We start from the raw sequence: 25,287 nt of genomic DNA, 5'->3' as shown, positions 1-25,287 counted from the left end.
AAATGATAACTGATAAGGACACATTTATAATAATAATCTTGTCTGTAGTAACACCAGATGTATCCAACATCTTTTTTGTATTAATCTGGGACCCAATAAGACTCGGCACTTCACAAGGCGCATGTAGCCATTTTATTCCACCCAGCAGAGAACCCGCTATCTGTTCTGCCTTTATTGACCTGATAAAACTGAAATGGAAGTGAGCGCTCAGATCAATCAATGCATTAGGAGGCACTCTGGCAGGAAGCATGGCATATTGCAGCCTGGCTGGCACATGATATGAAGTTCATATGAGGATAGTACCAAGAAAGCAGCTCCCAAATGACACACGCAATACGCCCACACACACACACACATAATATGCACCACTCACACACACGCATACACACCACACACACACACACACACACACACATAATACGCACCACACACACACAATGCGCACCACACACACAATACGCACCACACACACACACAATACGCACCACACACACACACACACCTCCTGCAAACTGATTAAGTCGCTTCTTTCCATGTCACACCTCAGTATTATTAGGAATATTACAGGCTCAGTGTCACACAGTCACACTTCCAGGAAGTGAGGGGGGCACTGTGACATGGAGAGGGATGGGAGGTGAGGTGGGGGACTGTTGAAGCTTAGTTAGGCTCAGGGGAGCACAGTGGAATTATGGAGTGTATGGCCTCTGAGCACTCAGGGGTGCGGGGAATGGATATGCAAGTTGACGCTGCGGATTTAGAGTGGCATGCTAGCTATGCCAGAGATATCTAACCATCCATCCACCCATCCACAAACACACACATATGGCGCACACACGAACAACACTTGTGCTGGGAAAGACATGTGCATTTTCCTTCGAGGCACAGAGGTGGTAAAGATGTTGAGATAGCGGGGGGAGGGGGGGGGGGGGGGGGATGGGGGATGGGTGCTTATGACTACCAAAGTGTATATGAAGGTGCCTGTATGACTGTGAGTGTGTAGATGATGTGTGATCATTGGTCAGTGTCATGTTCATTTAACTGAATCACGCCTGAGCAACTTCTGCAACTGCCAATTATGTGTTCCCCTTACATAATGAATTGTGGACAGAAATAACGAATCAAAACCGACGTGTAAGTGTGTGAGAGAGTGAGTCACTATCAGTTGGTATCCATGATACCCTACTAGGCGCCATGTTAAAAGGCAGCACTTAGCCTACACGTACACTTGGCAGGCAGTGCTTCCATTATACCTTAGCCAGTCTTTCACCCCCATCTCTCATCAAAGAGGGTCAAAACCAAGTCACTCCTTAATGAACTGGAATCTGTAGCGGTGCCAGCTATGCCATATAGCAATAGGCCGTCATTCCTCCAGGGCTCAGTGGCTGAGTAACCGGCTCGCCCACTCCTGCTGACCGCAGACATGCAGCCCTTTCTACCGCAGCTATGGCCGCCAGGAGGGCAGGCAGGCAGGCAGTGCGACAGGGCCTCTGGGGCAGTGAGGAATGCGCCAGCTAAGATATATATAGCCAGAGCCCAGTTGCTACCCAGGTCCCAGCTGACAGACTGCAGTGGAGTGGAGAGGAGAGTGTGTGTGTGTGTGTGTGTGTGTGTGTGTGTGTGTGTGTGTGTGTGTGTGTGTGTGTGTGTGTGTGTGTGTGTGTGTGTGTGTGTGTGTGTGTGTGTGTGTGTGTGTGTGTGTGTGTGTGTGTACACACACAACATGTGCTCTGCATACAGAGTGAATTTGTGTGTGGTTGCGCTAGGGTGCATGTTTGTGTGTGTGTACATTGTGAGTACACTTGAGAATATGTGTGCGTGTCTCTACATGTTTGCGTGTGTAACTAAGGATGCATGCGTGTGTGTTTGCATGCGTGTGCGTTTGCATGCGTGGCTGTGACTGTGTGAAGAAAGGGTGTATGGTGCAGTAGGTACAGCACTTTGGCTGCCATTGAACAGCCCCACATGTCACCAACCGGGAGCTCTGGGGACAGGGAGAGCAGGGTGGAGTCCGTATAAAGTTGAGCTGAGATGAACTGTACTTGGCTGAAGAGAGAGGAAGAGAGGAAAGGAGGAAGGGTGGAGGAGGGCACCCTGGTCATAAAAGGAATCCATATATGCGGGCCAGGAGAGACTGACGAATGTGACGAGATGAGCACGCTCCAGTGGGGGCCTAGCAACCCACACCACAACACAACGGCAACAGAGGAGCGGTCACGGCGGCCACCAAAACAGAGTCGCATGGAGGGAGGGCGGGGGAGAGAGAGAGAGAGAGAGATAGAGGGAGAGAGAGAGATGGAGAAAGAGAGAGAGATGGAGATGGAGAAAGAGAGAGATGGAGAAAAAGAGAGAGAGAGATGGAGAAAAAGAGAGAGAGAGATTGAGAAAAAGAGAGAGAGAGAGAGAGAGAGAGAGAGAGAGAGAGAGAGTGTGTGACAGAGGGAGAAAGAGAGAAGTGAGGGAGAGAGAGAGAGACAGAGAGAGAAGGGGGGGATATAGAGGCAGATAGAGAGAGAAAGAGAGATAGAGGGGGAGAGAGAGAGAGAGAGAGAGAGAGAGAGAGAGAGAGAGAAAGAGAGTGATAAAGGGAGAGAGAAGGAGAGAGAACGAGAGATAGAGAAAGAGAGCGAGAGACAGTGTGTGTGTGAGAGAGAGAGAGAGAGAGAGAGAGAGAGAGACAGAGAGAGAGAGAGAGAGAGAGAGAGAGACAGAGAGACAGAGAGACAGAGGGAGAGAAAGAAGCGTCTGGAAAATCCAAGACAGACGTGTGATGATCCAGACGACTGCATGAGCATGTCTACTTCCACATCTGCCATCCTCCAATCTCTAGCTCAGCTGCTACTCTGAAGGAACCAATGATGAGGAACAGACTAGCTGAGGAGGGGGAAGAGGAGGAGGAGGAAGATGCAGAGAGAGAGAGAGAGAGAGGGAAGAAGAGGAGGAGAAAGAGGAGGAGAAACAAGAAGAGGAGGAGGAGAAAGAGGAGAAGGAGGAGAGATAGAAAGAGAGGGAAGAAGAGGAGGAGAAAGAGAAGAAAAAACAAGAATTGGAGGAGGAGAAGGAGGAAGCAGAAGAGAGGTAGGAAGTGCATTACACTCTGAAATAGGCTTCTTAAGGTGCTGAGATGAGGAAAGTGTATTGCTTTTCATAAAGAGGTCGGTTGGAGGGTAAACAGCCTACATGCCACCAATCACCAACATAACAAGGGATGGCGACACTATTCCACAATAACCATTTCCACCTTTTCGTCCTTCCCCATCTCCACCTCTCCCTTTCCCCCATCTTGTCGAGCAGCACAATGTGCAGGAGGCAGCCTCCCCGAGCTGATCAATAATGCAGATCACGCCACAGGAGATCGGGTATCCAGCCCGGGCATTGCCTGCCTCCCACCCCTTTCAACACAACCCAGCCTTGCTCCATACTGTAAATCAACACACACACACACACAAGCACATACACTACATGTGTGCGCATTCACAACCACGTACACTGGAGGCAGAAATACAGGTTAATAGTCCAACACACATCCAAGACATTCACAACACATACCCTAATATACTGTACGTACTACATAGCCATACAAACGTATGCACCCAACTAAGCTATAATACACAAGCGCGCGCACACGCACACGCGCGCACACACACACACACAAACACGCACACACACAAACACACACACACACACACACACAAACACACAAACACACAAACACACAAACACACACACACACACACACACACACACACACACACACACACACACACACACACACACACACACACACACACCTGTTGGCCCAGCGAACCTTCACACCTGGACAGGTAAAAAAAAACATGGCCAGGTATTTGGAGCAGTGGGCGAGTGAGTGAGTTAGCGAGCGAGCGAGCGAGCAAGATTGTGAACTGCCCCAGCCGAGCTGCTTTTTTGGTCTCGGGTGCGATAGTGGAGGCGGGCGCTAAATAGGGTGAGCTTCAACCTCCTGTCCCAACAGGAGAGAGAGAGAGAGAGAGAGAGAGAGAGAGAGAGAGAGAGAGAGAGAGAGAGAGAGAGAGAGAGAGAGAGAGAGAGAGAGAGAGAGAGAGAGAGAGAGAGAGAGATACACACACAGAGACAGAGAGATAGAAAGAGTGAGAGAAGAGAGTGAGTGGAGGAGACAGTAGAAAGAGCGATAGAGAGGGGGAGTGGCAGAGGAGGAAAGATGGAGGGCAAGGGGTGAGCGAGTAATGGATTTACACCATCCTTGTCCCGCTTTGCCACTGTTGTTTTTTTTGCCTGGAAGAAAACACAATTGAGTCCAAGGCTACAGAGGACAAGGAAGGAGGAGGAGAAGGCCATAAACCAAACACCATGGACACGCTCAGTTCATCACCATGTCCACCACCACTACCACAACAACAGGCAGCGGGCAGCCTAGGGACACAGGAGAGAATAGGGGTGGGTATTGGCAAAGGGTTCACCATTCAGCGCGCATCACCATACACATGCCACAATGCGATCCCATAACGGTGCATTGTTTTTTACTTGCTATTACGATGCATTGCGATATTTACTTGCAGCAAATGTGTAAAAAATACGGCTTATTTGTAAGTTGATGTGTATCATTAAGCATTTTAGCATCTGGGAGACCTTCCATCATAGCAGAAATATTACCTACTCTCTACTGAACAAAATGAACCAGCGGCAAATTCAATTTTATTATTATTAAACAATCGATTTTCATTCATTAAGTATGGGAATATATTGCCATGAATTGATGCAGTATATCGCAAAACAAGTCGCGATGCATTGTCATGACCATTTTTTTGCACACCCCTAGAAGAAATGTGGGAGGGACAGGCTCCATAGGCATAGGGTCCATTTCAACACATTCCTCAAGTTCCTTGTTTATCACTGAGTCCTCCCCCCGCAGAGGAAACAATAAGGTTTTTCCCAGGCCATGAAGCAATTTAAAGCAGCTTTTCTCTGGCTTATTTCCCCCTTTCACCTCATTTTATTGTAAATAATACATGGGTTCTAATGTTTTGTTTTTTTCCGACACAAGCAGCAACACAAGCAGCGCACAACTCAACCTCTAATTGTTGGAAACCTATCGGTCACAAAATTTGCTCACGTGGTTGGTTGCCAGTGTCTTGCCCCTCCTCACAACATTGTGTTTATAAACACGATGATCCCATGTATAGAGACAAGATATTGAATAAAAAACGCATCGTATTGGGACATCTTCGAAGAGCCTCAAGTCAAAAAGCCGAAGGAAGTGACTTGAGGAACATATTGAAATGGATTACATGGGGACTGGACACACTTAGTTCACCATCAGAAACACCGTAAGAGTCATGGGGAGCTGGGTGACAGTGACAGTGGGGACATGTATAGGCATTGGCACAAGCTGAAGGGCACTGATGAGGTGCCCAACACCATGATGGGCCACACTGTGCAGTACAGAGAAGCAGAGGTGAGTGTGGCATGCGTCACTGTCCCCAATGTGTCATATTAATGCCCTCCATCGTCCCCTCTGATGGAGTTCCCCCCTATTGCAGATCAACAGTGCAATAGTGCACAAGGAATTAGGTGATGTCCACAATACACGCATGCAGTAAATCACTCACAAAACATGTTCTCTTGCCCTTTCTCTCTCTCTCTCAACACCTGTCCATCTGTCTCACTTCCTAAAGTCTCCTCTTAGTCCCTTTCCCCCCTCTCCCTCTCTCTCTCTCTCTGCTAGTGGGGGTGAGTCATACTCACGACACACCTGCCCACTCATCCTCACACTGTCTGTTTGCGCTCACTCATCCTCCATCTTCCCTATCTCTCTCTCTCTCTCTCGCTCTCCATCTCTCTCTGTCTTTTACCATCCGTCATATGGCGAATACTGCAACGAGAAGTCTGGACTGCTGACACTCCGCCATCAGTATGCGTATGCCCACCGTACACCTACAGTACAACTGATCTGGAATCAGTGCGGCTGCGCTGAGACGGAGCTGTGAATCACCGTTCACACTGTTCTGGGACCGCATAGCAATGACTAGAGCAGAGCAGAGCAGACACACTGCAACACACACAGAAACACCCCGAACCAACGGACTTATCATTTCATTGCAGGAGAAAGGGCAGTTTGCTCTGACGTGCCATCACAGCAATTTTTTTAACAAGCCTACTGACTTATCCATTCTGGAAAAGAGAAAAGGGAGAGGGAGAGGGAGAGGGAGAGGGAAGGAGAGAGGGAGGGAGGGGGGTCAATAGAAGAGGAGAGAGACAGAGACAGAGAGAAAAAGAAAAAGAAAGACACAGAAAAAGAAAGAAAGTAAGAAAAAAAGAGAGACAGAGGGGGGGCATGTTTCATACATCATGAGGATATTTGGATGAAAGTGACGCGTCCTTCATCGAACGGATTCATTTTACTCTTCACGTGGCACCAACACACATGCGACAGCGAACAATGACCCCCCGCAAACCCCCAACCCCCCCCCAGAGACACGTGCGTCAACTCATTTTGTGACAACCTGCGTCATAGCCAGCCAGCTCGCTCGTTCGTTCACATCTCTCATCCATGGCAACAGGTACAGCAGACCAGCCTCAAACCCCCAGTTACCATGACAACGTCCACGATGCAGAGAATCAAGGATAAAAAAATGTGAACATAACAGCAATTTCTCTGCATTCCAATCATGTAAAAAGCTTGTGTATGTGTGTGTGTGTCGCCGCCTTAGCCCCTCCAGGCTCTGTGCTTCGGGTGCGCTTACTTAACGTTGCAGTTTCGCTCGCTGACAATTATAATGCAATTATGAGCCAAAGCATGTTTTCAGCCTTAAAAACTACTTTAGGGCTTAGCAAACACGGTTGAGACACACACTAACAATAACAATGACAGCATTAGGATTTGTAACTTAGACATTAAGCTACTTAGTATTCTGGCATAATTCTTCGAAAAGTGGGGGAAACTCCCGGCGCAAAAGCAGCTCTCTCTTTCTCGCTCTCTCTCTCTCTCTCTCTCTCCCTCCCTCCCTCTCGATCTCTCCTCCCCCTCTCTCTCTCTCTAGCGCTGTGATGATGAATTATTACTTTAACCAGCCAGCGCTGCGTCAGCTGATCACAATTAGAACACAGTCTGGCCCCATAAAAATATCCCGGGCCCCTTAATATGGTCGGGGAAATGGACAAGCAGTGGTCATCTGAAGTGGAGCCGCACGATGTATAAAAGGACTACATGGTGACAGAAATAACAGTGCAAGGCAGGGGGAAGGCAGGAGGGGACAGCAGGGAAATGCCACGCACCTGCCACACGCACACCTGGCTCTGACGCTCTCATCTCGTCTCAGCTCACAATGTACCATTGACATTATGTTAATTTCACTCTGTGTGTGTGTGTGTGTGTGTGTGTGTGTGTGTGTGTGTGTGTGTGTGTGTGTGTGTGTGTGTGTGTGTGTCACATGTTGGGTGTCTCATCCGCAGCTCATGAACCCTCCATTATGCTAATTTCACAATGTGTGTGTGTGTGTGTGTGTGTGTGTGTGTGTGTGTGTGTGTGTGTGTGTGTGTGTGTGTGTGTGTGTGTTTGTGTGTGTGTCATCTGCAGCTCATTAACCTGCAGTCTTGACCCAAATACTCTGACAGTCAGGAGCACAGACCAAATCACATGACCCTCTCCGCCTAATCCCTGGGCAACATTCAGCGACTTACGGCACTTGATTATGATTTTCAACGTACCGTATTCTGTATTCTTTCATCACTACCTACATGTCAATTAGCTGACATCATGACCATTTATAAAAACACGGGGCCCACATCTCCCATCAGACGCCGAATAGTTAGTTTCTCATGCTACCCAGATAAATAAATACAGGAATTACAGTCGAGAGCGCTGCTTTTCTCGAAACAGCAGCTGACTACATAAGCGTTATGGAGGAGCGAGTGGGGTGTTGGGGTAATAAAAACACAGAAGTGAAAGTAAGAGTGAAAGAGAGAGGGAAGAAGGCGCATAGCGTAAAGACACCACTGACAAGAACGACTCAGTTGGATTTCCATAGTGTGCACTCATTCATTTGCACATGAAGACGCCTTCCTAGCCACGCGTTACAGGAGTGCTGGGTGGCAAAAACCTGCCCTGCTGTGCTAGGCAAGGACGAAGACACCGACACACGCACACGCACACACAGAGTTAATGGCTGCTATCAGGTGGAAAGCACTTTTCTGAAATGAGGGTTTTCTAAGGACTGTAATTGGTGTGTACTGTAGGTTGCTAACCGAGGTGTGCCTTTCTGTGGAGGCGTAATGACAGTGAGTAGGAAGGCAGTTGGTCTGCACTTATTTTAGTTTGAGGGAAATAAAACTGAGGCAAGGAGGCCATGGAATACTATGGCCCTAAAATCCTTTTCCCCAGTCTGCAAGCCTTTTAATGGACTGTAGAGGGCTGATGTCCAGAGCTGACCTGGGACAACAGAAAAAGGCCCAGGTATTTCTACATGCCCCCTATAAATTCTGGGCCAGTCTCTAAAAAATACAAACACAAAACACACTAGCATGAACCCTTGAATACTGTAAGCATACCAGGAAATGCCCTGTAGGCCAGATTACCAGTTGAGTCCTAGTAATATCTCTGTGTGACAAAGGAGGAATACCCTGTACCCTTCACACAGCATGATGGGACCCTGTTATGTCTTCCACCCCTCTTATGTAAAAGGGTTCATGTCTGTATCTGGAAAGGGAGGATACTTTATACTCATCATGGAACGCATTGCCCCACAAACCCATCAGCCATCAACCCCTGCTTTCAACCCCCTGTCGAGTGACGGGCGGAGTGGGGTCCTAGAAAGTGGCGATACGCCCCCCATCTCCATGGGGATGGTGCAAGGTGACCTGCGAATAGCGGGCATGCCGGGCCTAATGCATCTGAGCTGCGTAACCAACTCTCTCTGCAAACAGCCCAGTGGGGTGCCGCCCCTTACGCATACGAGACACACATCACACCCCCTGATACCACCCCTAGAGAAGACCCTAGAGTGTAAGGCCCTCTTCACCACAACCAGTACAGTCTCAAAGATGGGGAGGATGGAGATGCCAAGAGTGCTCCAGGAGAAGGAGTGGAGAGAGAGAGAGAGAGAGAGAGAGAGAGAGAGAGAGAGAGAGAGAGAGAGAGAGAGAGAGAGAGAGAGAGAGAGAGCAACAGCACTGGGAAGAGGGTCTATTATAGGAGGATATGGATGCCTAGACTGTTCTGAAAGTGGAGTACCATAATGCCTATTAAAGTCCCAAGAGTCAAAGGTGCATTCACAAAAAAGCATCCAGAACCGTCTTGTTAAGATTGGAGACAAGGAGGACAAGATGGCATAATAAGCAAAGCGTGCACAACTGTAAAGTCCAGGAATTTTAATGGGCTCCCTCGTGACCGTGCAAGAGCGTGTGTGTGTGTGTGTGTGTGTGTGTGTGTGTGTGTGTGTGTGTGTGTGTGTGTGTGTGTGTGTGTGTGTCAGCACATGCATGTGTGTGTGCACGTGTGCGTGTTCAAGGATGTGTTTTTTGTATGAACATACAAGATTTTCTTTTCAAAGAATGTCTGCATGTCTATAATTGGAAAATTCCCTTCATCTCTCATGCGTCAAGATCTGCCATTCTCTACTCTACCCCTTCTCTAACCCACTCTATTTCTCTCTCTCCATACACATACACTACTGTGTATACACACACACACACTTTAGATACACACACGCATACAGTGTGGCAGATGCTGAGTTCCCCCACTTGGGAAGCCAATTAACAGCTGAGATGATCCAGTCGATGATATATAAGAAGGGGATGCAACCCTGAGGCCCGGGGACATCGATATGCCCATATGGCCATGGGCACCCTCTCACGGCTGGAACTCCCCGACCCACATGCTGTGCGTGCCGAGCGGGCGGACACGGGCAGGTTTGGCAGCAGGCCGGCAGGAGAAGAGGGACACATGGGGAGGGGGGCGTGCAAGAGCCCCCCAACTCCAGATTCCCCACACAGGTGGCGAAGCTCCTGCTGGGCCGAGACAGCGCTGCCAGAGGCCTCGCTAGGGGTTTTATGATCACCATATGCTAATACGGGCTCCTGACCCACCGCTGAGATGAGCCACACATTCATTCACACACACACACACACACACCACACACCACAACACACACACACACACACACACACACACACACACACACACACAATGTGCCATGGAGGAAAAACAGCTGATTATTTGCATTTGGGCCAAGGAGCCAGGCGTCCAGACACAACATCTCCAAAACACAGGGCGTGACCATAGTGATCAGAGAGTCGGGAGTTGGCACTTGATGTGCTTCATCCCAAACCCTTGTCACATAATAGTCAGCTTGGCGCCCACTGCGGCCAACTCTTAACCCGTGGGATAACACTTGGGCCTACAACAACGCGGCAACTCAATCAAACCAAAGCAAACCAACATCCATCACATGTTGTGTCCCCTTTCAAAACTGGACTCTGTTTAAGTTGCGACAAGGCAACCTCATCGAACCAACGCAAAGAAACATGCAGAGTCTCCATTGCGTGTTGCGTTAATAGCACTGCTTTTTTTAAAAAGTCTCTCCTTCAACCTTGGCCTCGGCAAAGTGCCCAGATGTATGTACAGCTGTAACGATCTCGGTCCGCTTTTAGTACAGCCTAGAAAGACGGGCTTGAACGGGAGGAAGGGGGGAGGGGAGGGAAAGGCTGCTTATTGAGTTACACCAGCAGCGAGTGGGGAAAAACCAACAGCACCTAATTCAAAGCTCCCAAATTAAAATCTGGCACCTCTTAAGAGGTTGCGCTCGAAAAGATTGAAGTCAGCAAACCATGATACCATCTCACTTTCGTCAAGTCGGCCAATTAGGAGCCTCCGACAGGTGGTGGTTCTTCAGTCCTAAAAATGTCCGTCTGAGATCGATTAGAGGGGTTCTTGCTCAGTGCACACATATGGTAGAGGCCTATTAGACCTGGGGGATTGGGAAAGAGACTTCGAAGATTGTGAAAACAATGGCACAGGAAAATAGGAGAGGAAAAAGGATGAGATGAGAAGAGCAAAAGAAAACAAAAGAGTAAGAGGAGAGGAGAGGAAACGGCAAAACTGTTGAGAAGAGAAGAGAAGAGAAGAGAAGAGAAGAGAAGAGAAGAGAAGAGAAGAGAAGAGAAGAGAAGAGAAGAGAAGAGAAGAGAAGAGAAGAGAAGAGAAGAGAAGAGCCCTAGTGGGACGCGCCAGGGCCTGGAGTGTGGAGCATTAGCTCATGTGTTATGACAAGGCCTCATCCTGGCTGCATTTCCTCAGACCAGAGGGGAGCAACTCCCAGTGGTGGCAGTGGAGGAGAAAAAGACCAACAGAAACAGAACCACAGAGGGGAAAAAAGAAAGAAAAAGAAATGGAAAAAAGAAAAAACATGATTTCATTGCCCGTTCACAAGCACAGTTCACAGAGGAATGCCTATGGGAGTGTGTGGAGCAAGAACTCATTGATGTTTTTCCAAACAGCTGTTATCTCCTCTGTTGACATTACTTGACACACCATTGAAAAAAATCTTCAGCCAACGGTCCATAAAAAAGGAGCTTTATGGCAGCTGTAAAGAAAACAGAAACATCATCAGAGAGGACAGCCGGTAGGGTGCATTTCCTCTCTGTATCTTAGACGAGATGATGAAACTGGCTTGCAGAAAAATATGCCAACCCAACTAACAAAGGAATTAAGAAACACCAGGAGATTGTTAACCTATGAGGCCACAGCTTCTTCAAAGCCAGAAAGTCAATGGAGGAACTGAGGAATGGGGGGAGGGGGGGTGGAGGGAAGAGAAAAAAAACACTGGTGACTGGTGAAAAACAACTGAGATATAGGTGGTGGTGGAGGAGAGGGTGGTGGAGGTGGAGAAGAGGTGGGAGAAGGGTGTGTGTGGAGAAGAGTGAGGAAGGGGTGGGTGTAGGAGGAGGGTGTTTGGGGAGAGAAAGAGCGGAGTGGTGCCTGTCCTGCCCCAGCTGCCCAGCTTGCCCAGGCCGCTCAGCTATTTATACAACGCCAGGTGGCAGATGGGGCTGTACACGCTGATAGACTCCCAGTGACAGCAAACCGAGAGAGAGAGAGAGAGAGAGAGAGAGAGAGAGAGAGAGAGAGAGAGAGAGAGAGAGAGAGAGAGAGAGAGAGAGAGAGAGAATGAGACACACAAAGAGGGAATGAGACACAAAGAAGCAAGGGGAGCAAGAGATGGGAAGAGACAGCAGAGGAAGGAAACAGGATAGAAGAGAGAGAGGGAAAGAGTGAACAAGAAGGAGAGCAAGAAAGCCGGAGAGAAACAATAGGGAGAGCTCTGCCCTATGACCTTCCTGGCTGTCCATGTCTGTGTGTGTGTCTGCAAACGGGAAGGGAAAAAAAACACAAACATGGTTGTTTGCGGTCTACACAGCAGGGCTAAAACAAACGAGGACGTCTAGTAAATATGGGCAAGAATGTGTCAAAGAGGGGAAATTCCAACACACACAGACACAGACACAGACACACACTCCAGGGACAAAGGTTCCTCTGGAGCATTCCATGTTGAGACCATTGACAGTAGTGTTTAGGTTAGACAAAGCCTTTTAACACCCCTCATTTTGATTCACTCAAACAAATACTCGCTTTGCCCCTACACTGCACAGGTTTTTGCCTTTGAAACGAGCAATGACATGCCATAAGGGCCCCAGGCTCATAACCGTCACATTTTGTGTATGCACTAGCGTATTGCCCCCCGTGTGTGAATAAACTGCAACATGCATGCATGGTGGTTTGCACCTTACAGTACAGTACAGGGGGGGTGAAAGGGTGCGGTGGGGCGGGCTGGGAAAGAGGGTATCAGTCACAGGCAAGACGGATGCCTGGGAATCCTTCCTGGGGACATGTTCCAAATCTCAGCTGTTTACAGCCCTGCAGTGTCGACTCACAAACACCACAGCTACAGTATACCGCCTGCCCTGCCCTGTACAGTAAATGCACACGCAGCAACGTAGATGGGTAAACACATAAACACACACACGGGCGTGCGCACATGTTTCACGCACAAACATTTCTGGGGAAGCACTTGCTCACACCAGGAAGCGACACATCGACAGGTGGACCAGACACCCGAGACTTTGGCAGATTTCGCCACATCTGTGCTCCGGGGCTGGAGCACGTCTGGACACTGGACTTGATGGCCTTCTGCGTGTCTGTGTGTACAAAAGTGCATGTCTGTGTGTGTGGTCCTATGTGTGGCAGGTATGCATGCAAGCGTGTGGTCGTGTGTGTGCATGTGTATGCATTAGGGCTACACAATATATCGAAAATGTATCGAAATCGCAATATCAAGAGTGGCGATATGCTTCTCGAGAAAATGGCCTAATTATCGGAAACAAGTAAAACATTTCTGTGTAGTCCAATCACTTGATGAAGGTCAACAAATGCGCAAGAAGCAAGAAGAATGCAATATCGTGCAGCCCTCGTATGCATGTCTGTGTGAGTGTGTGCGTTCACATGAGTAATACATGCGTGTGGGCAAGTTTATGTGTTTGTTAGCGTGTTTATATCTGTGTGCCATGTCCACGTGGCAGTAGAAATCTTTCCAGTGCAGTGGTCAGGTGCCTGAGCTGTGCTGTGCTGTGCTGTGCTCTGCTCTGACTGAGCTACGTCTTGCTATAAATACAACAGTTTCCAGTGGAGGGACAAGTACAGTGTGTCAGCCTATTTTGATAAAGGCCATTCACCCTGCACATGCCCGGCGTGCCCCATGCCCCATGTCCATGCAGAGGGAGTGCAGGTTCACAGCGGACGCTTCAGGTTTCTTCCTCCTCCTCCTCCTCCTCCTCCCCCTCCTTCATCCTCCTATTTTGAAAACAATCTTACCACTGGGACTTTTATCTTCTGCGAACTGGGCATCTGAAATGTCATCCTGATACTGTATAAGTATCTCTGTGTTGGCTGACTTCCAAACACACCCCGTTCGGGATCACAGGGACCCGGAGAGTACACCATCCAAGGACTATGCCCTTCTTCCATTGATATCAACAACAGCCATGATGAGCAGCCTTGGAGATCTTTAATCGAAGAACACTCGAAGTTGGCAAAACGGTTATGCAATGTCAGTTTGTACAATGTAATGTTTGTGGTGAGGTGAGGTGAGGGCTTGGTTATGACCAAAGAAGAAACATTGCCAGTTGGCATAGAGAAAGTAAAGCCGGTACGTGGGGTATGAGAGTTGGTAGTCTGTACTGTTAGAACAAGGTTTTCAGCATGCTTTGAAGTTAGAAAATCTTGGGTGAAATGCATAATAATCGATAAAAAAAAAGAAATGTCTCATGTTAAAGCACCTCAAGTCACATTTCTTTACTGAGACCTAATGGTCCTTAACCCTTCCCCAATTCCTTAGCCCCATCTCCTTTAGGTAAAGCGACCTTGGGTTCCATGAAAGTTGCAATAAAAAATATAATCACTACTATTATTTATTACTATTATTTACGTGTTCATTTTTGCATCTCCCAGCCCTACACCCGGTCCATGTTGTGCATGCTATGCAGCTAAGAGCACATTCCCGTGCAGGGTGCCCCCTGCCTAACAAGGCTGCGACCCATGTGACCTGTCCTGCTCCAGCCTCCCCATGTGCTCTCCAAATGGGCCTCCTCTCCAAAAGGCATGCTCAGTGAAAGCATGACCCACACGACCCCTTTACAGCTCTCTGCACCACTACCATAGTAAACGTGGAGATAGTGGTCACGGTGCTGCCTGGATGCCTTGTGTCAACAAGCTGTTGAACTACCTCTGCAGCAGGGCACAATGGATGAGGGGCTGTGTGGTTCTCTCTCGCTCACTCTCTCTCGCTCACTCTCTCGCTCACTCTCTCTCTCTCGCTCATACAATAGCAAGTGTGGAGGTAGTGGTTGTGGAGCTGCCCGGATGCCTCGTGACTACTAGTAGTTCTTTGCTGCAGCAGCAAGGGCACAGTGGGTGGAGGCCTGGGCTGAGGACGGAGAGTGGGGGTCTGAGGGCGGAGTGTGGGGGTCTGAGGGCGGAGTGTGGGGGTCTGCAGGGATGAAGAGTTGTGCGGTCCCTCTTTATCTCTCGGTTTCCCTATCCCAGTGTGGAGGTAGCGTGGAGGTAGCTGTGCTTCCATCCTGAATGTCTGTATACTAGGTGCTCTGCAGTAACGGGACATTGGATTGGGTTGGGGGGGGGTTGGGGGCAGAGATGGTTAGCAGCTCTCAACTCTGGATACTACTACGGGGACATTGGACTGGGGGGGGGGGCACAGAGATGGCTAGCTGCTCTCAGCTGTCAAGCTCTGGATACTGGCTGCTATGCAGTACGGGGACATTAGATGGGGGGGCAGAGGGATGGCTCTGATGTGCTGCAGTGCTCTGCTTGAATTTTTGGCTAACCATCTGCTTCACTCTACACAGCAGGATAAAGGGCGGTGTGCCTACTGCCTATGTGCTGAGGCTCAGGTGTGGCTAAGAGGGGGGCTTGGTGGGATGGAAGGAGCAATATAATTGGCTGCAAGGGCTGTGTGTTTTGGCACAGGGCAGCCTCTGATATAGTGATATAGTGCTGCCTGGATATCTGGATGCTAACTGCTCAATGCTGCTCCACTCTGCTGCAATGGCACAGTGGGTGGGGGGCTAGCTGGGCTGGGGGCAGCAGCATGAAGGGCTGTGGTGTGGGCGGTGTGGTGTGGTACAGGGGATGGCTCTGGAGCAGTGCTTTCTGGATACTAGCAGCTGCTCTGCCCTGCAGTCAGAGCAGGGGGGTGGGGGGTGGTGGGGGGGGTTAGCAGGTTGAAGACAGCAAGATAAAGGGCTGGGTGGCTGTGTGGTGGTGTGTTGTGGCACAGAGATGGCTAGAACCCATTTCTCAAAACCATCGTTGCTAACCAGATAGCCACTTACTAGGTTTCGAATGGGAAATTGCATTGCAACCAAGTAAGTGGCTAACTTAGTTTAGCAACGATGTTGTCGAGAAACACACCCCTGGTACGGTGTTGCCTGAATGTCTGGATGCTAACTTCACTACTCTATTCTGCCCTGTTCTGCAGCAAAGGCACAGTGAGTGGTGGGGGGCTTGTTGGGCTGGGGGCAGTGAGTAGCATAGCAGCATGAGGAGCCGTGTGGTGCAGTGTGGTGTGGCTCAGGGATGGCTCTGGGCTGACTGGGAGCCGGAGCTGAGCACACTAATGAGCATGCTAAATGTCGGATGACTAATTGCTTTGTTCTCCTGCAAACGGAAGTAATGTGAAGGCTGCCTGAGTGTGTGTGTGTGTGTGTGTGTGTGTGTGTGTGTGTGTGTGTGTGTGTGTGTGTGTGTGTAAAAAGAGTGTTTGTGGGGATGTGTCTGTGTGTACAGACATCTGTGTGTGTGTGTGTGTGTGTGTGTGTGTGTGTGTGTGTGTGTGTGTGTGTGTGTGTGTGTGTGCGCGCACGCTCTCGGGTAGCTATGGGCTAGAAGCTCAGCATGAACAGCATGTGCTAACAGCATTAGCCCCTCTCGTGAGGGAGGCATTTTAACTAACGCAACACTCTTGCAGATCATGTTCTCCTCCTGAACAACAGACTCTTCCAAGCCACTCAAAGACAATGACAAGAAATAAATAACCTGTTATTTTCACAAGTCTAGGAATGAGGAATGAGTTGCAGACGGGTGAGGGACGAAGGGTGATTAGACGTGGATGACAACAATGTTTCTGCTTTATCCGAGCGTAGACCTCCAGCCAATGAATAATGGAGACTGAATAGCAGTGCAGCTCACCAAGGACCGTGTCTGGACTACAAAGGCCAAGTGCTGTGTGCACTGCTGCTACTGCTGTTGCTGTCCGCAGACACAGATTCTTACTCATTCACAGGTTAGACCAGAGAGAGGGGGGGGAAGAGAGAGAGAAAGAGAGAGAGAGAGAGAGAGAGAGAGAGAGAGAGAGAGAGAGAGAGAGAGAGAGAGAGAGAGAGAGAGAGAGAGAGAGAGAGAGAGAGAGAGAGAATGTAGAGGTTTTAAATGAGAGCTTAAAAAGAACACAAATGCATGCATGGCTGGATAGATGAGGAAGATGAGAGTTTGACAGAGCGAGAATCAGAGAGGCACAGATAGAGAGAGAGAAATCGAGAGAGAGAAATAGGGAAAGATGACAGCGAGTGAGTGAGAGGAAGGGAGAGATGGAGACGGAGAGAAATGGAGACGGAGAGAAAGAGAGAGAAGTTGCATGGCCATCACAGTTCTTAGGTAACATGAATAGCCTGTAGGCCTCTGGTCATAAAGACTAATGAATATGACTTCAAAGAAGACAGGAAGAAAGACCCAGCTGATTCATTACGTGCTCTTAAGCTGCTTACTGAAGCTCTGATAATACAGAAGGCGGGGGTCTTTAGAAGTTGTTCGTGGGTGAGAAGGAAAAAAAACTATAAACTTGGGTGCTGTAGGCTACATTTTGATAACTTCTTAAATTACAGGACCTTGAGGTTCGCCACACATTGAAAAATAAATTACGCAAAAATTAAATTACAGAATGCACTACTGCATTGACACTATACCTTAGTCTGGCTGGCATTCATTTTAAAAATCTATTGAAAAAACAAACTAATCTAAAAGACTATGAAGCAAAATTTTGGCAATTTCCTGCATCAAAGTAGCCTAGCGAGCTAAACCCATACAGCTGAAAGCTGACAATTTGCGGCCTCTAGGGGCGTCTAGATTTCTAGGTTAGCATCAAAGCAGACCGCATACAGTCCTACTTTGAAATATGAAGCCCTTTGCCGTCTCCTCCGGGGGCAAGGTTTTTTGTAGCCAGTCGACAGCATGGACACTGGCAGTAATATTTATTTGGTGTGGTGTCTTTTTTTCGCAGGAGACAGGCTAGCCAGTAGCCTGGTGTAACCTTGCTCTATTCCTGCTCTGCTTTAATACAGGTAACGTATTTAGCTCAGCCTGGTGGTGTGATGATATGTGCCACTTCGTCGATACGTCCAGGTCTGTCTGCAGGAAGAAAAGGTGGATGCCATAGGCCGAAAGCTGATGGACGGCAACTGAAAGAACGGATGCAATTTGTTTTTTTCTGGTGGTGTTTTTTTTTCTCTCCATGTTCTAAAATTCTAGCATTAAAAGAAAACAGCGAAATGATCAGTGTGCTAGTTTGTTTTTTTCTAATTCTGTTTTTTAACTTGCCATCTGCGCACGCACGCACGCACGCACGCACACGACCTGACTGCAGATGGGACTCAGACTGTCCCCAAACCCCCTCTTCTGTTCACTCTCTGCCCTGCCCGGATGCATCTCATTTAGCCTGCACTGGGCTGCCTGGCGTGCGTGCCTTGAGCTTAAAGCTCCCTGTGCCAGCAGTGAGAGGGAAGAGTAGGCAGGAAGAATGATGGAGAGGGGGAGAGAGGGGTTAAGAGAAAGAGTGTACTCAAGAGATGGTGAGAGAGTGATAGAGGCAGAGAGCGAGCATGAGAAAAAGAGCGCGCGCGAGAGAGAGAGAGGGAGAGAGAGAGAGAGAGAGAGAGAGAGAGAGAGAGAGAGAGAGAGAGCATGAGACTAGTGGTGTCAACAATGATCGATTCGGCGATCCGAATCGATCCGGGGCATGGACGATCCAGATCCAGATCCGGCAAGTTCCAGAATCAATCCGGCAATTTTTTTAAGTTTCAATTACTTCCATGGATATTTCGGGAGCAAATGAATTTTAAATTAAATAAAAACACTTCAAAACATTGCAAGACTGATACAGACTGATACAGAAAACAGCCAATAAATTGTTGCTCAGTATCTGACTACTTGTATTTCCTCATCATGGCTGAACATTTGCTTTGCGTTCAGTAGAAATGTAATGCATTGCAATGCATTGTAGAATTGAATCGAATCGGATTGGATCTAATAGAATCGAATCGAATCGGATCTCCTACCTCCCGAATCGTGATCGAATCGGATCGTGAGGGCAGTACCGATCCACACCACTACATGAGACAGTGTGTGAGAGAGAGAGATGGAGACAGTGCGAGAAAAAGAGAGAAATACAGAAAGAGAGAGTGCGTGTGTGCATAAGAAAGAGAAGCAGACAGAGTGCACAAGAAAGACAGAGAAAGAGAGAGAGAGTGCCAGCGAGAGAAAAATCCCATAATTCCATGGCATGGGGCGGCGATAGCGATGCTGATGCTGCCTGCCTCACGCTCAAGTGCACGTGATGCCGTTTGTGCTTGGCACTCTGCTGCTCAGCGCTGTGCAGCTCCAACACCACCCCTCCCCCACCCTTACATCGCCTTCCCCACAGGTCTCAGAACAGCCTAGTCTTAACAGCACCACCACCAACCCCACCACCACCATCATCATACACATCGCCTTCTCCACAGGTCTGAGAACAGCCTCTACACACCAACACCACCATATACGTCGTCTTTCCCGCAGGTCTCAGAACAGCCTCTACTACACACCAACACCACCATTACATCGCCCTTTCCCGCAGGTCTAAGAACAGCCTGTAAACAGCACCACCACCACCCCCATCATACACATCGCCTTCTCCACAGGTCTTAGAACAGCCTCGGCATCCGCAATCAAAGCAGGGTGCTCCTGATGATGGGGGATAATGGCCATGGAGGTATGCGTGTGTGTGTGTGTGTGTGTGTGTGTGTGTGTGTGTGTGTGTGTGTGTGTGTGTGTGTGTGTGTGTGTGTGTTTACCACATTATCTCATCTCGGGAGGGAGAAAGGATTTTAGCTAATGGGTTTCATTTTAGTACGCATCAGGGATTTTTTAAAAAGGTGAGCAGAAAAAACACCTTAATGGGCATAATTTTCCTTTCGGAGCTAAGGATAACTGCCACTTCATGTGTGACTATGACAACTGCACATTTTATGGCAATGAATGACAATTACTTCAAATGGCACAATACTTAACATTAGTTGCAGCCATTTTACCTACGTAGTGCTCTCATTTCTACAGCAATTCTTCGCCCTTGTGAAAAAGTGGTTACACAGCAAAAAAAAAGGAGAGGGAGAGAGAGAGAGAGAGAGAGAGAGAGAGAGAGAGAGAGAGAGAGAGAGAGGCAGAGAAGGGCTGAGGGAGTATTAACTCACACAGATGTAGGCATGTTAACACGCTACTCAAGTAATATCTGGCAGAGGCCTGCGGTTATTTTGGGCTTGGGATTGGACGGAGCACAGCACACTGGAAACTTTGTCACCCATTCTATCACCATGAGTCTTTCACTCATTCGGATTTCAGCATTTCAGCAATCCTATTATCCAGCGACATTTTCAAATCACCACATGACCAACCGGGACAAGCACAACACAAAAAAACAGTCATATACGGATAAACACTACCACTTTTTTTTTTTTTTTAAATCTCCGCCATCAATCCATCCACAGTATAAGCTTCAAATGTAGGTAGTAACCCCTGTTCTGAAATGCACCCTACTATAAAACTAAACACTGAAGCTGTAAAATGGTTGAAGTGGCTAATCCACGTAGCACAGCGTGAACTTTAGGTCCGCCGGACCCCTAGACCCAGGCTTGAAAGAGTTATGGCTGCACAGACCAGGGGTCAGACAGATGGGCCTGGCAAAGACTGAGCTTGAAAACCACACCGTAAAAAAGGGAAATGCAAATTCCCTCACATACATATGTAAAAGCCTCCAGTCCTATGGAGCCATAGTCCTGTGGATATTTGATGCCATGTGAAGTGAAAGTGAAAGCCCAACTGGGAAACCCCAACCCCCATTGCCATTGTGACACAGCACACAAGTGCACACTGCACACAAGGAAATTGCATTTATGCCTCACGTCCGTACAAGGGGGCAGCCCCCAATGGCGCCTGAAAGGGAGCAATGAGGCGGGACGGTACCATGCTCAGAGTACCTCAGTCATGGAGGAGGATGGGGGAGAACACTGGTTTATCACTGCCCACAGCAACCTGGCGGGTCTGGAGTCGAACCGGCAATCATTGGACTACAAGTCTGACATCCTAACCGCTTACCAATGATGGCCATGACATGTGTGCGTAATGCTATGCAAGTCACGGGATGTTTCCAGTGTTTCTAGAGGAAACTGCTTTTGTTGTCTTGAAAGACATCGTTTGGTTGGGTGCAGACGTCCAAAATTGATTTTGGAGGTGCTAGACAATTGTAGCAAAAAGTAGTACACAGTTGGTATGCACACTGTGTTTGAGCTCCAAAAATATAACTTTTAATTTTAATTTAAAACCTACAACATTTCAACCTCCCAAGAAACCCCACCTGGAAGAGTCACCCAGTTATTCGAGAAGAATTTAAGCGTCTCACTGACAACCATGCTATAACTGCATCGCAAATAGGCGCGAGTATTAAACCAAAAGGGTGGGGCACAATAAGCCCGATCCCAACCCATTAGCACCATAGGTGCACAGCACAGCACGTGAGTCAGGGACGGTACACAGCTGCTGCCAGTGCTACTGGGTACTGTGTGGGCTTAAAGCAGAGCAGAGAAGGGGTAGAGCCAGGGCTCCAGAGTGCGACCAATTTGGTCGCACATGCGCCCATTTTTTTCCATAGTGCGCCTAAAAAATATTTTTAGGCGCACCGGTGCGACCAGCCATCAGTAGAACAAAATTATTTGGCAATGCTAAACACCCGTTTTAATGGCCATAAAATGAATAGTCATTCTGCAGGCCTACAGTAACTGGCCCATCACACCATAAAACGTGTCAATGCGTCATTCAACTCCGCTGAACTATCTTTCTCCCCCTTCCTCTCGCTGACAGGCAGCCCGACGTTTCAGAATAAAATGTTCGACTTCGCTAAACTATCCGAGTTCACGTGTGCTCGCAAGTTTGTGATCTCAACCAGGGTAGTTTTGAAACGGACGAGAGGGTTACAATCACGGGGGAAAAACGAGATGGCTTGAGGATATATTAAACATCGGCCACTGATCACATAAACGCAGACGGGTGCGCGGATAATAATTGCCCGTTTCAGCCGCGTGCAGAGCTGGCCAAACAACAGGTGACACGCTGTCGGGACTTCTATGAGAGTTATTTGATAGCGACTCCAAACTGCCTATCTGTCGGCAAGGCATCGTTCATTCACATTGCGACAGCACGAGAGAGAGAGAGAGAGAGGGAGAGAGCGCACAAAATTGTGCTGTCCTGTCGTCGTGCTAAGATAGGCTACCACAATCATCATGCAAAGGGAGAGCGCTCAAAAATGGGGAAATACAAAACCCAATTCACCTCGGATACCTGTAAACACAATGGTCAGTTTCAACCGCGTGCAGAGCTGACCAAACAACAGGTGACAGGCTTGTCTCTCGGGACTTCAGTAAGAGTTTTTTTGATAGCGACTCCAAACTGAATATCTGCCGGCGAGCCATCGTGCATGCACCTTGGGACAGCACGAGAGAGAGAGGTGGGGAAGCGCGCACGGAATTGTGCTCTCGTGTCTGTTCATAGCGCTTGCTAAGATACCACAACCATTCATCATAGCGCGTGCTAAGATACCCAATCATCATGCAGAGGGAGAGCGCTCAAAAATGGGGAAATACAAAACCCAATTCACCTGTAAACATAGGCTATTAGTGTCTAATGATTTTAAAAATCATGACATTTTTAACAAGGTTTGAAAAAATATCTAGGCTATCTACCGGTATCCATCTATCTATCTATCCATCCATCCATTTCTGTGCTTGTGTGTAGACTTATTGCTGAAAATTAAAGCTTAGGCCTACTTGTAGCCAGGATGTGGTAGTTATGTAGCCTACTGTCAGTGTCATGTCTTTTGAGGAGCACATTTGGAAGACTAGCCTCTAGCACATGGAAGACTCCAGGTCTTTTAAAATAATAATAATTTCATTAAATATTATTATTATTATTATTATTATTATTATTATTATTACTATTATTATTTGTATTATTATATTATTAGGCCTATTGCTTTTTTATTAGCCTATTATTATTTTTATAAAGCTGGGGTGCGTGTGTGTGTGTGTGTGTGTGTTATGGGGTGAACATTTGGGTGCACCTAAATTTTGTGCTGGTGCGCCTAAAAAAAAATTTTAGGCGCACCAGTGCAACCAGTGCAAAAAGTTAGTCTGGAGCCCTGGGTAGAGCAGAGCAGAAGCAATGTAGGCCAGATCTGTATGCAGCACACGCACGCATGCCCTTACTGCACAGTGCACACTCCTGCCCGCTGCTTACGTAAGAAGGAGCTGCTGTGTTGTGGTGTAAAGTCGTGGATGGATGGAGACGAGCAGAGGATCTGCATTTCCGACAGGAGCGAGTGCCGGGAACAGGAGCGATAGCGCATATGACATTTTTTTTTGCAATTGTTTATTTACTGTTTGTTTACATGGATATGCTCGCTCAAATCACTTCTGTTTTAGAGAAGATAAAACAAGAGGAGACAGGCTGCAGTGCTTCCAGCACAGGAGATGTCCGTATTGTCAGTCAGAGCAAAATGTCGAAATACTGACACTCGGTCAGCTCACGTCCCTCTCAAAAAAGAGAAGGTGGCGAGTGATCGCCTGCTCTGGTTCAAAGGTCAGGAGGTCAAAGGCGACGTGATCTGCAGACAGGTTGTAAAACACTGATTTATCATCACACCTACCCTGCGTGGGCCCGATCAATTAGGCCCTACTGCACTCAAATATCAAAGAGCCCAAGATCCTTTATTGACATATCCACACCACAGGCAGATAAAATGTGCCAGATTAGGTCTGCCACACATTTCCTGGACAAACCTTTAGATTTGATTCATTTCCATCCCTTGTTGCTATCTGGCAGAGCCGGTTTTACCAATAGACAGACTAGGCATGCAGACTATTGCCTAGGGCCCCACCAAATCTGACTGCTGTAGGGACTCCAAAAGTCATAGTAAATGCAAGCAAAAAATAATTAAAGAGGGCCCCATATCTATATTTTGCCTAGGGCCCCCAAATGGATAGAACCGCCACTGCTACCTGGTGAGGTCCTACTGCAATCCAATATCACAGAGCCCATGCTCCTTCATTGACATGCAGTGCACAGACAGATAAAACGTTGCAGCTTAGGTCACACAGACACTGCTGGCCTATAACCACTAGCTTTCATTCAATTTTTTTGCATGATTTATTTATTTATTGATTTTCCTCATGAAAAAAGCACCAGGTTTTCAGTCAATTCAGCTCTGGATTAGGCAATGGCAACTATTTCTGTCCCTTTGTTTGTTTGGCCTGTATTTATGTTTATGGGACTGTTCAACATGTCTGGGTCAGGCTATCAAACAACCCACTACACAACACCGCCTGGTAACATGAATACCTTCTCTACCTCCTGCGTGGGATACCTGACGGCTAAAGGACTGAGGTACGAGCAAAGATTATTTAATTCTAACAAGATAGCGCACTGGTGACGTGAACAATGGGATGGAATGTTTCACCAACCAAGTACTTCTGGTCTCCTAAAAAGGAATTTGGAACGTCTCTGGTACGAGTGCTAACTGTGAGTGTATGGCCTGAGTCTGGTATGCTCTTAATTTTCTCCCATCAGTGCTGGCACTGCATTGGAGGAACGAGACACCTCGAGTGTGGGCGGTTTTGTTCGTACCTGTGGAGCTAGTATGTGTGTGTGTGTGGGTGTAAGGGTGGGGAGGGCAGGATTAGCGCCCGCAGTCTGAAGGCAACCTCGGGCAAGCTGCGGGATTACGCTGGCCTAATCAGGTCAATCGCAAACCCAGCGTGCACGACACGTCTGTGCTCCTCTGCTGACAGCTCCATGGAGATGGTGAGTGAGTGACCTTCAGTTGGAGTGTCCAATAGTTCTCCTCCACATATTACACGGACACCTCTGCAGCAGTACCAATGAAACTCAACCTAAACCTGCAGTGACACGTGCTATATGGCTCTCTTGATGTACGGCCTTCACTCTGTTCAATCACATTCTTCTCGTCACCACATTCCCTCTTTTCCATTATCCCTCCTTTCCTTCTTCATCCATCCATCCTACATCTCATCTTTCTCAATCTCTCCTACCTGTGTCTCACACCCTCACATGTGACTGCCGTCTTCATTTCATGTCCCATACACATGGCTGTCTGTATGGCAGAGCCATTCTATAGCTGCTGCAGCTGCACTGCTGACAACACCTCCTTCCATCCAAGGTATAGTCCGCATTCCCTCCAGGCCGGCCGCGCTGTCAGATTGTCTTGTACCTCCATTTGCCAGACGAGATGGAAAAGTCTCCAGTCAATAGAACACTGGCATGTACACATGCCATGTAGCGAGAGCCAAGCAGAGCGATGCACCACTCTGTAAGATGTAAGGCCCAGACGGCAATAATGGAATCGAGGG

At 48.1% G+C, this 25,287-nt stretch overlaps 1 protein-coding gene across 7 annotated transcripts in view; it reads right to left on the bottom strand.

Annotated features, from left to right (window-relative positions):
• Positions 1-25,287, bottom strand: part of kif1b (kinesin family member 1B) — a 105,686-nt gene that overhangs the window by 73,652 nt on the left and 6,747 nt on the right. The window lies entirely within an intron of this gene.

The sequence above is a fragment of the Engraulis encrasicolus genome, chromosome 10 (assembly GCF_034702125.1).
Source record: "Engraulis encrasicolus isolate BLACKSEA-1 chromosome 10, IST_EnEncr_1.0, whole genome shotgun sequence".
In the NCBI taxonomy this organism is placed as follows: domain Eukaryota; kingdom Metazoa; phylum Chordata; class Actinopteri; order Clupeiformes; family Engraulidae; genus Engraulis; species Engraulis encrasicolus.
Note: the sequence above shows the minus strand (reverse complement) of the source record. Positions and strands in the feature narration are given on the sequence as shown.